Raw genomic sequence first — 12215 nt, forward strand, 5'->3', positions numbered from 1 at the left:
ATATAGCCCTAAATCACAAGTGTCTCAAAGGGCTGTACAAGCCACAACGACATCCTCGGTACAGAGCCCACATACGGGCAAGGAAAAACTCACCCCAGTGGGACGTCGGTGAATGACTATGAGAAACCTTGGAGAGGACCGCATATGTGGGTAACCCCCCCCCTCTAGGGGAGACCGAAAGCAACGGATGTCGAGTGGGTCTGACATAACATTGTGAAAGTCCAGTCCACAGTGGATCCAACACATCAGCGGGAGTCCAGTCCACAGCGGGGCCAACAGGAAACCATCCCGAGCGGAGACGGGTCAGCAGCGCAGAGATGTCCCCAACCGATGCACAGGCTAGTGGTCCACCCGGGGTCCCGGCTCTGGACAGCCAGCACTTCATCCATGGCCACCGGACCTATGCGACTCCCCCTCGCAAGGGACAGGGGAGAAGAGGAGAGAAGAAAAGAAACGGCAGATCAACTGGTCTAAAAAAGGGGGGGTCTATTTAAAGGCTAGATTATACAAATGAGTTTTAAGATGGGACTTAAATGCTTCTACTGAGGTAGCATCTCTAACTGTTACCGGGAGGGCATTCCAGAGTACTGGAGCCCGAATAGAAAACGCTCTATAGCCCGCAGACTTTTTTTTGGCTCTGGGAATCACTAATAAGCCGGAGTTCTTTGAACGCAGATTTCTTGTCGGGACATATGGTACAATACAATCGGCGAGATAGGCTGGAGCTAAACCGTGTAATATTTTATACGTAAGTAGTAAAACCTTAAAGTCGCATCTTAAGTGCACAGGAAGCCAGTGCAAGTGAGCCAGTATAGGCGTAATATGATCAAACTTTCTTGTTTTTGTCAAAAGCCTTGCAGCCGCATTTTGTACCAACTGTAATCTTTTAATGCTAGACATAGGGAGGCCCGAAAATAATACGTTACAGTAATCGAGACGAGACGTAACGAACGCATGAATAATGATCTCAGCGTCGCTAGTGGACAAGATGGAACGAATTTTAGCGATATTACGGAGATGAAAGAAGGCCGTTTTAGTAACACTCTTAATGTGTGACTCAAACGAGAGAGTTGGGTCGAAGATAATACCCAGATTCTTTACCGAGTCTCCTTGTTTAATTGTTTGGTTGTCAAATGTTAAGGTGGTATTATTAAATAGATGTTGGTGTCTAGCAGGACCGATAATCAGCATTTCCGTTTTCTTAGCGTTGAGTTGCAAAAAGTTAGCGGACATCCATTGTTTAATTTCATTAAGACACGCCTCCAGCTGACTACAGTCCGGCGTGTTGGTCAGCTTTAGGGGCATGTAGAGTTGAGTGTCATCAGCATAACAGTGAAAGCTAACACCGTACTTGCGTATGATGTCACCCAGCGGCAGCATGTAAATACTAAAGAGTGCAGGGCCAAGAACCGAACCCTGGGGAACTCCGCACGTTACCTTGACATAGTCCGAGGTCACATTGTTATGGGAGACGCACTGCATCCTGTCAGTAAGATAAGAGTTAAACCAAGACAAGGCTAAGTCTGACATACCAATACGTGTTTTGATACGCTCTAATAAAATATTATGATCGACGGTATCGAAAGCGGCGCTAAGATCAAGAAGCAGCAACATAGATGACGCATCAGAATCCATCGTTAGCAATAGATCATTAGTCATTTTTGCGAGGGCTGTCTCCGTAGAGTGATTTGCCCTGAAACCGGATTGAAAAGGTTCACAGAGATTGTTAGTCACTAAGTGTTCATTTAGCTGCTGTGCAACAGTTTTTTCGAGAATTTTGGAAATAAACGGAAGGTGGGAGACCGGTCGGTAGTTTACCATGAGGTCAGGATCGAGGTTAGGTCTTTTGAGCAGAGGATGAATAACCGCTTTTTTGAATGCTAGGGGAACAGTGCCGGAGGAAAGTGATAAGTTTATAATATTTAACACTGATGGACCTAATAATACAAACAGTTCCTTGATAAGTTTCCCAGGAAGTGGGTCAAGTAAACATGTTGTTTGTTTTATCCCACTTACACGCTGTAATAATTCCTCTAATGTTATTTCATCAAAAATAGAGAGACTATTTTGGAGGGCAGTGTCCGTCGTATATACAGTCGTATTTGTGTTAATAGAACCCAGTTGTAGCTGGGATGCGTTGTCTTTAATCTCCTTTCTAATGAGTTCAATTTTCTTATTAAAGAAATTCATAAAATCATCTGCTGAGTGGGTGGAGCTACTGGGAGGAGTCCCTTGTTGGGTTAGCGATGCTACTGTACTAAACAGAAATTTAGGATCGTTTTTGTTGAGGCGGATGAGATTTGAGTAGTATTTAGCTTTAGCTAAGGTAAGCATGCGTTTATAAGTTATTAAACTATCACTCCATGCTTGATGGAAAACCTCAAGTTTAGTCGCGCGCCATTTGCGTTCCAGTTTTCTACATGATAATTTATGAGCTCTAATTTCTTCTGTAAACCATGGGGTGCGCCTTTTAGGGGCCCTTTTTTGCTTTAGCGGTGCTATACTATCAATAATTTCGCGCAAGGCATCGTCAAAGTTGTTAGTGAGTTTATCAATAGAGCCGACATAATTTGGGAATGGTGCTATTACCGAAGGCAGTAGGTCAGCAAGAGTCATCGTTGTGGCAGCATTAATGTTGCGGCCGCTATAGCAGTTATTATTATTATTAGCTTGTTGACAAAGAGTCAAAACTTCAAATTTTATAAGGTAATGATCGGACATTACTTTAGTATATGGAAGTATCATAACTTTGGAGGTGGTGACACCCCTGACAAGCACTAGATCTATTGTATTACCGTTGCGATGCGTGGGTTCATGTATTATTTGTGTAAGACCACAGCTATCAATTATGGTTTGGAGCGCCACGCACTGAGGGTCCGATGGGGTATTCATATGGATATTAAAGTCCCCCATTATGATTATATTGTCGGCGTGCGTCACTAGATCAGCAACGAACTCTGAGAATTCACTGATAAAGTCCGAATAGGGCCCAGGGGGGCGGTAGATAACAGCCAGGTCGAGAGGTAGCGGTGTGACGGACCTCATAGTAAGCACCTCATCAGTCTTCATTGTTCATTAAACAAATTGCAAAAGATTCACCAACACAGATGTCCAGAATACTGTGGAATTATGAAATGAAAACAGAGCTTTTTGTATAGGATTCTACGGGGTACCAATACTTCCGTTTAACTGACTACGTCACGCGCAAACGTCATCATACCGAGACGTTTCAGCCGGATATTTCCCGGGAAATTTAAAATTGCACTTTAAGTTAACCCGGCCGTATTGGCATGTGTTGCAATGTTAAGATTTCATCATTGATATATAAACTATCAGACTGCGTGGTCGGTAGTAGTGGCTTTCAGTAGGCCTTTAATGAGGAAGATTAGCTTTTTTCATACACGACTCCTTTTTTTCAGCCGTCTCCAGTTCAACACACATGAGCTAACTTGGCTCACAATAGCAGCTCTCCTGACGCAGGCACCTCATTTGACCTATGGTGGCCTCGGTTGGACAAACAAGACAATATTCACTTCAGACCACATTTTTTTATTTTTTGACATTCCTACAGTAAATGAATTATAGAGTTCCTTCCGATGCCTGACACTTAATACATAACTTGCGATCTACTGTACCCATTTTAACCCTTGTGTAATGTTCATATTGTTGTTACTCAGCCAGCGTTTGTGGGTCTGTTGGACCCGTTGCATTTTGTGGCTTTTAATGCCTCACAATCAAACACTTTTGTGTTAAAATACTGAACAGACGTTTACCTTATCCCAATAAACTTTTGTTCAGTATTTTAACATAAAAGTGTTTGATTGTGAGGCATTAAAAGCCACAAAATGCAACGGGTCCATCAGACCCACAAACGCTGGCTGAGTAACAACAATATGAACGTTGCATGGAAAATTTCTCTGCCAGTTTCTGCATCCCACAGGGATTCTTCTTTTGTGTTTCTGCACCTGCGGTTCCCACACAAGGTTGCAATATTGTTTGTCAACACTGTCTGCTCTCATTTTCTCGCACATTTGACCCTCTGATGTTCTGTGTACCTACACTCTGTCCTCCTCCTGTCTAGGCCTGCTGTGTGTGTGTGTGTGTGTGTGTGTGTGTGTGTGTGTGTGTGTGTGTGTGTGTGTGTGTGTGTGTGTGTGTGTGTGTGTGTGTGTGTGTGTGTGTGTGTGTGTGTGTGTGTGTGTGTGTGTGTGTGTGTGTCCAGTGGACCCGGACATCTTATATGTAATAGAAATGTGTAAGGGGGGGGTGTGTGGTGTGTTGTCATTAGATATGTATTCTGATATATGTTCTTCACAGAAAATGAGCCAAAGTCAGTGAGTCTCAGTTTGAAAAATTAATTAATTGTATCATTTTTCTTTAAATAAAAAATTTAAACGGGTCCCACAGACCCGAACACCACACATGGGTTAAACAACTGAGAGGGTGTACAATACAATATATTGAAGATGGTAAATTGACTCAGCCTATTTTTAATGCATCTAAAGCAGGGTTCCCCCAAACTTTTTGACTCCGGGGCCGCATTGGGGTAAAACAATTTGGCCGCGCTATATATATATATATATATATATGTATATATATATATATATATATATATATATATATATATATATACATATATATATATATATATATATTATATGTAAATGTGTATGTGTTTATATGTATATATATATATATATATATATATATATATATATATATATATATATATACTACCGTTCAAAAGTTTGGGGTCACATTGAAATGTCCTTATTTTTGAAGGAAAAGCACTGTACTTTTCAATGAAGATAACTTTAAACTAGTCTTAACTTTAAAGAAATACACTCTATACATTGCTAATGTGGTAAATGACTATTCTAGCTGCAAATGTCTGGTTTTTGGGGCAATATCTACATAGGTGTATAGAGGCCCATTTCCAGCAACTATCACTGCAGTGTTCTGATGGTACAATGTGTTTGCTTATTGGCTCAGAAGGCTAATTGATGATCTAAAGGATGAAATGTTTGAGTGAGTTATCCATTTCTGAACACATGCATCATTTGCATTGTTATTAAGAGTCCTTTTAACACATTTTAAAATTGTATCCTGATTAAAAGTGTATCATCCAGTTTGTGGCTATTACAGGGCATACTTTCACAGGATATACATTTTTACAGCATATTTTAAAGAGATACACTATATTGCCAAAAGTATTTGGCCACCCATCCAAGCACGTCGCCACTGGACTCTAGAGCAGTGCAGACGCGTTCTCTGGTGTAATGAATCACGCTTTTCCATCTGGCAATCTGATGGACGAGTCTGGGTTTGGAGGTTGCCAGGGTAACGGTACATTTCGGACTGCATTGGGCCAAGTGTGAAATTTGGTGGAGGAGGAATTATGGTGTGGGGTTGTTTTCCAGGAGTTGGGCTTGGCCCCTTAGTTCCATTGAAAGGAACTTTGAATGCTCCAGGATACCAAAACATTTTGGACAATTCCATCCTACCAACCTTGTGGGAACAGTTTGGAGCGGGCCCCTTCCTCTTCCAACATGAGCAAGGCCCATAAAGACATGGATGACAGAGTCTGGTGTGGATGAACTTGACTGGCCTGCACAGAGTCCTGACCTGAACCCGATAGAACACCTTTGGGATGAATTAGAACAGAGCCTTCTCGACCAACATCAGTGTGTGATCTTACCAATGCGCTTTTGGAAGAATGGTGGAAAATTCCTATAAACACACTCTGCAACCTTGTGGACAGCCTTCCCAGAAGAGTTGAAGGTGGACCCACATCATATTGAACCCTATGAGTTAGGAATGGGATGGCACTTCAAGTTCATATGTGAGTCAAAGCAGGTGGCCAAATACTTTTGGCAATATAGTGTAACATTTAAAAAAATTACTTTTGGGTCAGTTATATTGATCAACTAATTCTTATTTGGAAGGCTTTTTGGGCAGAAAGGAGGCACTCTCATTGACTACATTGATAGAATAGTTGGGATTTTGCTATCGTTTATTTACAACTTAGATTGCATAAAAAAGGAAAAACATATGTCTACTTTTCTTACATAAGGATTGTGAATGATAGGCAAAACAAAACAAAAAAAAAGTTCAGATCCCCTTTAATATTTTTTTGATAAAAGGAGTCCATGGTGGGAAAATGCAAATGTCAGCAAAAGTTGCTGGCTGGCTAACTTCTTTAAAACCTGGTTAAAGTTTGTCGATGATAAACCGAGAAAGGCGTTCAGCGGCATGTGCAAAAAGGCTCCAAAGTCTGCTCAATGGGCATCAATGCGGTGAAACCACACATGCTTTTAGCTAATCACAAGTCGGCCGTTGAAGGCAGGCAGCAGTTAACAATGTCAAATTCTGCTGTCATAGCCACAACTGTCAGCTGCTGCTACCACTATAGAAAAATAAATAAATACGAATACATTATCAGATGAAACGGTCTTGTGAGCCAATTCTAATTTACTAGATAGTAACAGTTAATGTAAACTTTTCAACTATTCAATATTATCTTTGTCAAATGCTTGCAATTGTGTCTATAAAGACATTTGTAAGCTTTTGTCTTTATATAATAGTTATCTGCAGTGGGGCATGGCATTACATTTTGTTTTAGGTGGCATTAAAAACGGCATTAAAGCATTAATTTAGATTTGCTGGTATAGAAACGCTGTTTCCTTTATGTATTCTTGCCTCCAGTTTTTTTTGTATTTGGAGAGAAAGCATTCATATACAGTGGTACCTGGGTCTTCGTTAGTAATCCGTTCCAAGGGGGCAGTTGAAAACCGAATCTTATGAAATCCGAAACAGTTTTTCCAATCGGAAACAAAATACTGTAAATCCATTTAATCTGTTGCAGACACCCAAACATGTAAATTAAAGAACACATTTTTCTTTTACAGAAAAAAATGATTGTTTTACACACAGAAAAGGCTAAATATTAGGGCTGTCTTGGACTAAGGATTTTCATAGTCAAATCTGATTCATTTGATTTTGCCCATCGTCAACGATTAGCCGAATCTATGGTTTAAAAGAGAAATGAACAGATTATAACATTGAGAAGTATATACTGACAAAATGGTAAATGTATTGACCATGGATGTGCGCTAACATTTATACATGTGAATGTTTCCAAGTGAATTAAAGGTTCTTATAAAATATATATAGTCTCCCATTAAAAATAAAAAATACATATTCTAGTTCTAATAGTGTTCTAAAATAGTTCTAATAGTGAGGATTACACCTGGCTATTAGGCGTGAAACGATTAGTTTCTATTCAGAATTTGTGGTTGCCGATACGATTCAATCAATCAATGTTTACTTATATAGCCCTAAATCACAAGTGTCTCAAAGGGCTGCACAAGCCACAACGACATCCTCGAATCAGATCCCACATCAGGGCAAGAAAAAACTCAACCCAATGGGATGACAGTGAGAAACCTCGGAGGGGACCGCAGATGTGGGGATGAACTTGACTGGCCTGCACAGAGTCCTGACCTGAACCAAATAGAACACCTTTGGGATGAAGTATAACGTAGACTGAGAGCCAGGCCTTCTTGACCAACATCAGTGTGTGACCTCACCAATGCGCTTTTGGAAGAATGGTCGAAAATTCCTATAAACACACTCTGCAACTTTGTGGACAGCCTTCCCAGAAGAGTTGAAGCTGTAATAGGTGCAAAAGGTGGACCGACATCATATTGAACCCTATGGGTTAGGAATGGGATGGCACTTCAAGTTCATATGTGAGTCAAGGCAGGTGGCCAATACTTTTGGCAATATAGTGTATCTCAACCTAATAAATAGTTAATGTCATTGTCTAACAAGTTGGAGCATAAAACATGTATTTTAATTGATCAAATAATCTAGCCTTATTTACCCTAAAGGTTGTACTCGCATTAAAAACATTTTTTTCAAAAGGGATCCACAATTTGATGCTTAAATGATTTAAAACCGGTTTCTTTACTGTTATTTGTTCCTGTGTTCATTACTTGTTATACGTGGAAGCACTCGGAACATCAGAACATCCCTATGATTGAGTGCCCCAGTCAGTACAGTGATTGCCGCGTCAACAGGAAAACGCATCTTTTTGAACCATTTAGACACGCTCATGTTCTCTTTTCTCTCATGCAGATCACAACGAAAATGACAAGATTTGTCCGAAAGGACCGTCCTACAGTGTGTGGAAATCAGCGAGATTTCTTCCACTTTTCCCAGAAGATCAATCTCCGGTTGGCCTGTTTTTCCTCCCTAGAGTGATAAACCTTAATGACTTGGTGCAAACCAAATTGCAGAGATGACCTGAACCCTCAAATCTTGGTTATAATTGGGGTTTTTGAGAGGAAAAGGTATGTATTTATGTATGCACCATGTGGGTTTTTGTTTACTCTTACTCTACAGTCTGGCTTTCCTCTTGTACAAACCCCGTTTCCATATGAGTTGGGAAATTGTGTTGGATGTAAATATAAACGGAATACAATGATTTGCAAATCATTTTCAACCCATATTCAGTTGAATATGCTACAAAGACAACATATTTGATGTTCAAACTGATAAACTTTTTTTTTTTTGCAAATAATCATTAAGTTTAGAATTTGATGCCAGCAAAGGTGTACACAAAGGTAGAAAGGTAGAAAAGCGCTATACAAGTATAACCCATTTATAATAATAATAATAATAATACCTGAGATTTATATAGCGCTTTTCTAAGTACCCAAAGTCGCTTTACATGTTAAAAACCCATCATTCATTCACACCTGGTGAATGAATGATGATTTATCATAATTATCATTATCAAACACTTATTTGGAACATCCCACAGGTGAACAGGCAAATTGGGAACAGGTGGGTGCCATGATTGGGTATAAAAGTAGATTCCATGAAATGCTCAGTCATTCACAAACAAGGATGGGGCGAGGGTCACCACTTTGTCAACAAATGCGTGAGCAAATTGTTGAACAGTTGAAGAAAAAACTTTCTCAACCAGCTATTGCAAGGAATTTAGGGATTTCACCATCTACGGTCCGTAATATCATCAAAGGGTTCAGAGAATCTGGAGAAATCCCTGCACGTAAGCAGCTAAGCCTGTGACCTTCCATCCCTCAGGCTGTACTGCATCAACAAGCGACATCAGTGTGTAAAGGATATCACCACATGGGCTCAGGAACACTTCAGAAACCCACTGTCAGTAACTACAGTTGGTCGCTACATCTGTAAGTGCAAGTTAAAACACTCTTATGCAAGGCGAGAACCGTTTATCAACAACACCCAGAAACGCCGTCGGCTTCGCTGGGCCTGAGCTCATTTAAGATGGACTAATGCAAAGTGGAAAAGTGTTCTGTGGTCTGACGAGTCCACATTTCAAATTGTTTTTGGAAACTGTGGACTTTGTGTCTTCCGTACCAAAGAGGAAAAGAACCATCTGGATTGTTCTAGGCGCAAAGTGTAAAAGGCAGCATGTGTGATGGTATGGGGGTGTATTAGTGCCCAAGACATGGGTAACTTACACATCTGTGAAGGCACCATTAATGCTGAAAGGTACATACAGGTTTTGGAGCAACATATGTTGCCATCCAAGCAACGTTACCATGGACGCCCCTGCTTATTTCAGCAAGACAATGCCAAGCCACGTGTTACATCAACGTGGCTTCATAGTAAAAGAGTGCGGGTACTAGACTGGCCTGCCTGTAGTCCAGACCTGTCTCCCATTGAAAATGTGTGGCGCATTATGAAGCCTAAAATACCACAACGGAGACCCCCGGACTGTTGAACAACTTAAGCTGTACATCAAGCAAGAATGGGAAAGAATTCCACCTGAGAAGCTTCAAAAATGTGTCTCCTCAGTTCCCAAACGTTTACTGAGTGTTGTTAAAAGGAAAGGCCATGTAACACAGTGGTGAACATGCCCTTTCCCAACTACTTTGGCACGTGTTGCAGCTATGAAATTCTAAGTTAATTATTATTTGCAAAAAAAAAAAAAAGTTTATGAGTTTGAACATCAAATATCTTGTCTTTGTAGTGCATTCAACTGAATATGGGTTGAAAAGGATTTGCAAATCATTGTATTCCGTTTATATTTACATCCAACCCAATTTCCCAACTCATATGGAAACGGGGTTTGTATATTTTTCGGTCGTTTTATTTGCTGAATAAGTGACACAAGTGTCCCCCGGGAGAATTAGCACTAATGTGATTTTGCAGGCCAGTTGTCCACAGTAATTAGCTTGTCATCCACATTGAATTTCACTGCAGCTCGTTTTTAATTGCCAGTGCAATCAAACGTAAGTTTGTCAAATAAATAAAGGCACGAGTCCAATCTCAGCAAGATGTGAATGCACCTCAGATAACCTGCATGCTTTTGTTGGTATTAGGGAAAATACCAAGACATAATGTAGGCATGGACATAGTCACTTTGATTTTGGGATGGAAATAAAGTTGGGCTTGTCTCACACAAAAACATATTTATAAGTTGATATGTGCATTTTCCTACTGTATAAATATGTCATTGAGAAAATATGTTGCTTGGATCATTATTTTCCCTTTGAGTATCGCCATCTGAATCGCCCACATTGTCCTCATTTTGCTTTTGTAGTCGTTTCTGATGTCAGCGAGCTGTTCTACAAATTCCCTTTCCCACTTCTACTCACAAATTGTGCTCGGCTGAGTTTCCTCTACGATGTGGTGGAGACAGGGAGAGGAGGCGTACTCGCTGTGATGTGCGGAGTCTCGGAAAGAGAGGACGTGACCCAAATACACTATATTGTCAAAAGTATTTGGCCACCTGCCTTGACTCACATATGAACTTGAAGTGCCATCCCATTCCTAACCCATAGGGTTCAATATGATGTCGGTCCACGTTTAGCAGCTATTACAGCTTCAACTCTTCTGGGAAGGCTGTACACAAGGTTGCGGATTGTGTTTATAGGAATTTTCCACCATTCTTCCAAAAGCGCATTGGTGAGGTCATACACTGATGTTGGTCGAGAAAGCCTGGCTCTCAGTCTCCATTCTAGTTCATCCCAAAGGTGTTCTATTGGGTTCAGGTCAGGACTCTGTGCAGGCCAGTCAACCCTATTCTGGGAAGGCTGTCCACAAGGTTCAGAATCAGAATCAGAATAGTTTTATTGCCATTGTTTGAGAACGGGTTCACAAACTAGGAATTTTTCTTGGTGCAAACGTGCGACATAAAAACATATAACACATATTTGGTAATAAAAAGAGCTGTAACTGAGCTATCAGATAGACTTAGAAAGAATTCAAGGAGCTGCTGTTAGGAGTTATTGTTCATTTGCCTGATGGCCGAGGGGAAAAAACTGTTCAGGTGGCGGGAGGTATGGGCCTGGATGGAGCGTAGTCTCCTGCCTGAGGGGAGAGGGGAGAATAGTGTGTGTCCAGGGTGAGAAGAGTCAGCTGTGATCCGACCCACACGCCTCCTGGTCCTGGAGGAGAACAAGTCCTGGAGGGATGGGAGCTTGCAGCCAATCACCTTCTCAGCAGCAGGTACGATGCGCTGCAGTCTATTCTTATCCTGGACTGTGGCGCCGGGGAACCACACTGTGATGGAGGAGGTCAGGATGGACTCTATGATGGCTGAGTAAAACTGCAGCAGCATCTCGGTCGGCACCTTAGGTTTCCTCAGCTGCCGCAGGAAGTACATCCTCCTTGATGAGGGAGCTGATGGTCGGCTCCCACTTGAGGTCCTGGGTGATGATGGTGCCCAAGAAACGGAAGGAGTCCACAATGGGGACGGGGGTGGGAGAGTCAATCAGGGTGAGGGGGGATGGTGGGGCTGTGACTTTCCTGAAGTCCATGATCATCTCCACTGTTTTCTGGGCGTTCAGTTCCAGGTTGTTGAGGCTGCACCAGGACGTCAGCCGGCCCACCTCTCTCCTGTAGGCGGACTCATCGCCATTCGAGATGAGCCCGATGAGGGTGGTGTCATCCGCAAACTTGAGCAGTTTTACGGATTGGTGACTGGAGGTGCAGCAGTTTGTATACAGGGAGAACAGCCAGGGGGAGAGTACACAGCCCTGAGGAGTACCAGTGTTTGTGGTTCGACTGTCCGAGACAATCTTCCCCAGCCGTACGTGCTGTCTTCGGTCTGTCAGGAAGTCATTAATCCAACTGCAGAGGGAGTCGGGCACGCTGAGCTGGTAGAGCTTGTCTCGTAGCAGTCCAGGGAGGATGGTGTTGAAGGCAGAGCTGAAGTC

At 41.8% G+C, this 12215-nt stretch overlaps 1 protein-coding gene across 1 annotated transcript in view; it reads left to right on the forward strand.

Moving 5' to 3' along the window:
- The window catches only part of dtd1 (D-aminoacyl-tRNA deacylase 1), a 55741-nt gene extending 47241 nt beyond the window's left edge, over positions 1-8500 (forward strand). Inside the window, exon 6 of the mRNA XM_062027179.1 lies at positions 8140-8500. The gene's annotated coding sequence lies outside the window, so the exon portion shown is untranslated. The remainder of the gene's footprint in view (positions 1-8139) is intronic.
- The last annotated feature ends 3715 nt before the right edge of the window (positions 8501-12215 follow it).

This window comes from Entelurus aequoreus, linkage group LG18 (genome assembly GCF_033978785.1).
Source record: "Entelurus aequoreus isolate RoL-2023_Sb linkage group LG18, RoL_Eaeq_v1.1, whole genome shotgun sequence".
Classification (NCBI taxonomy): Eukaryota; Metazoa; Chordata; class Actinopteri; order Syngnathiformes; family Syngnathidae; genus Entelurus; species Entelurus aequoreus.